At 69.2% G+C, this 2,808-nt stretch overlaps 1 protein-coding gene across 1 annotated transcript in view; it reads left to right on the forward strand.

Moving 5' to 3' along the window:
• Nucleotides 1–2,808, forward strand: part of LOC109291018 (ATP-dependent RNA helicase DQX1-like) — a gene marked incomplete at its 5' end in the record, with an annotated part of 27,416 nt that overhangs the window by 13,174 nt on the left and 11,434 nt on the right. The window lies entirely within an intron of this gene.

The raw sequence follows: 2,808 nt of genomic DNA on the forward strand, positions 1-2,808 counted from the left end.
GCAGCCACCCTGCAGGAGGACGATGACAGGGACCAGGACGTGTGCACGCTGCAGTGACCGAGAGCCGCTGGACCCTGGCCCGTGGCTGGCAGCTGGGGGCTGCTGTCGTGTCCCGGCTGTCCTCCCCCGCGTCTGTGGCCGGAGCCCGGCCCCGCGGCGTGGCGGGGACTGAGGCTGAGGGCAGTGGTGGGCGGTGTCTGCTTGGTGCTGGGGCTGCCCCATCGTCAGGCCGCCTGGGGACGGGGACGGAGACGGAGGCTGCCCCAGACGCCGTGGGGTCGCGTGGTGCTGCTGGGCGTGTGGGCTCTGCGGGCCGTGCCCCAAGCTGTGGGTCTGTCGGAGGGCCAGGGGGCTGGGGCTGCAGGGGCAGGGAGGGGCCCAGCCAGAGGCCTCTTGTATATAAAGTTTTTCTGTGACTTCAGTTTTCTGACTGCTCTTACCTGCCCTCCCACACGCTCGGCCCTGCTGGCCCCAGGCATCGGGGGAGCCCAGGGTTGGGGGGGGACTAACCTGGGGGCACGATAAGTCTGGGGCTGGGGTCCTTTGTGCCATGACTCCCAGTGCCTTTTGTAGGATCCCAAAACCAAGGGGTTGGCAGGGAGCTGGGGGGTCGCATGCAGTACCAGTCTTGCCCGGGGCAGGATCAGCCCTGTCTAAACCAGCCCAGACAAACCCCGTGTCTGACCTCAGAGCCGCACGACAGCCGCCCCTGGCACAGCCCCAGGCTTTGCCCCTGCCCCCAAGAAAGCAGGAGGACCAAGGCCACCAGTGTCCTGCTCCTGCCGTGGGGGTCACGGACACTGCAGGGAGCCCAGGCGCCCCGCTGCTGAGGAAGGGGAACCCCCCAGGCTGAGCAGGGGCAAACCCCTTCCTGCCCCAGTGCAGCGGGGCTGAGCTTGGGCGCAGGGGCGAGACCCTCCAGCCGGGACCCTGCAGGGTTGATGCCGGCAGCATTGGCGCAGCCCATTCCCAGCCTGGGCTCCAGCCCTAGTGCCTCTGGGGGGGCTTCAACTGCCCCCCCCGGTGCAGGGAGTGGGGCGGGGGCCGGCGCTCTGCCGCTGGGACCCGTGACTCAGGCGGGGGCTGCCTGCCCTTTCGGCAGGACTGCCCCGTGGAGTTGCTTTCCAGGGAAGCGCAGGGGAAGCAGGCGCGGGACCGTCCCCGCGCAGGGGAAGCTGCGGGGGAGGCCGCGGGCCAGAGGCTGGGGGGGGCAGGCCTTGCTGCTGCCGGGGGCCAAGGGCTGCCCACAGGCTCCTTTGATGCCCTGGAGGGGCCGCGGGCACTGGCTGCAGCTCGCTGCCCCCCTGGTGCCTGCCCTGCCCTGCCCTGCCCTGCCCCTTGCTCAGCCTGGGGGGCCACGCGGAGACTTTCTGGCCCTACCCTGGGGCTGGGGCTGAGGCTGCTGCCAGGCCTCGGGCCCCCCAGCATGACCCCGACCCTGACCCCACTGAGCTCTTCGGGGGGTCCGGTGCCACCGTGGGCTGTGGGGCCAGGCCAGGACCCGCAGGAGGCAGGCAGAGGAGGGTTAGCGGCCGCCCGTCCCGGGGTTATGGCAGCGCGGGGCCGGGCGCGGGTGGCGCTGGGATCCATGCAGGAGACCTGCCCAGTGCAGCCCCCAGCCCTGGCTGCGAACACACTGGCCCTAACCTGGGGCAGCATATCCCAGGGTACAGTCATGCCGCGGTGCCAAGGGGCAGGGCCAGGGCAGTCCTAGCGTGGCACGAGACCGTGCTGCCAGGCACAGGTCTCCTCCTCCTCCCTGACCCCAGATCTGGCCCCGGAGCCACGTCTCCAGCCTGCAGGGCGCCCGTGGCCGCACGCCTGTGCTGCCAGGGGAGCATTTGCCACTTCCCCGTGGCCAAATCTCTGGGCCCGCGGGTGCCCTGGGGGCCAGCAGTGAGGCCCTGTGGGGTGGAGCGGGTGCGCAGGGCCTGAGCCCAGCATGCAGCCAGCGCGAGGCCTGAGCTGGACACCCAGGGACTGGCTGCAGCCACGCGGGTCCTGATGACCAGCCCCCTCCGCACCCCTTGTCTGGCCAGAGGCCAACTGATGCCGCCTACCCTCCTGCTCCCCTGGCTGCGTTGGCAGCCCGCGCCCAGGATGGTGACGGGCTCCGGGTCAGCCGCACCGTAGCTTCCCACTGCGGCGGTGACATTTGGCTGCCGGTTTTCAATTCCCTTTGCGGTAGTTCCTGCCTCCTGTGCGGTTTTGCTGACGGCTTCTGCGTCGGCAAGTGGGTTCGCAGGAATGCCACGGCTCGCCTACCAGCCACGGCTACGGCAGGGCCCAGGGCAGGGGTTGCGCCTGCTCACACACATGTATGTGCATGTATGTCCGTACGTGTGTGCGCACATGTGCATGTGTATGTTTGCATGTGTGAGCATGTTCATGCCTGCATGCGCACATACATGCGTGCACACATGTACGTGTTTGCACGCACATGCTTATCATGCTGGTTCCCACTTGCCCCTCCCCTCAGTGTCACAAGTGCCTCCCGCAGCCGGGCCCCCCAGGGGGTCCCAGCCCAGCCAGCAGGGTGGGGGCGGGTGGGGGGTCACAGCTGGTCCAGCCCCTGCTTTGGGCAGGATCAGGCTTGTCTGAACCAGCCCCAGGCACCCTCCCCAGCCTGTTCCCAACAGCAGGACCCCCCGCACCAGCCTGTGGGCCCCCCAGCTCTCCGGCCCTGCCCCTAAGTTGTGCCTGACCCCAAGGACCTGCTCCGCTCCCTACGTGGGCGACTGCCAGCGGCACCTTCACTGCCGGGTTTCCATCAGGAGCTTTTTGACAGCCCGGATCAGCCCAGCCATG

This window comes from Gavialis gangeticus, unplaced genomic scaffold (assembly GCF_001723915.1).
Source record: "Gavialis gangeticus isolate Ggan-Ray unplaced genomic scaffold, GavGan_comp1, whole genome shotgun sequence".
Taxonomy (NCBI): domain Eukaryota; kingdom Metazoa; phylum Chordata; order Crocodylia; family Gavialidae; genus Gavialis; species Gavialis gangeticus.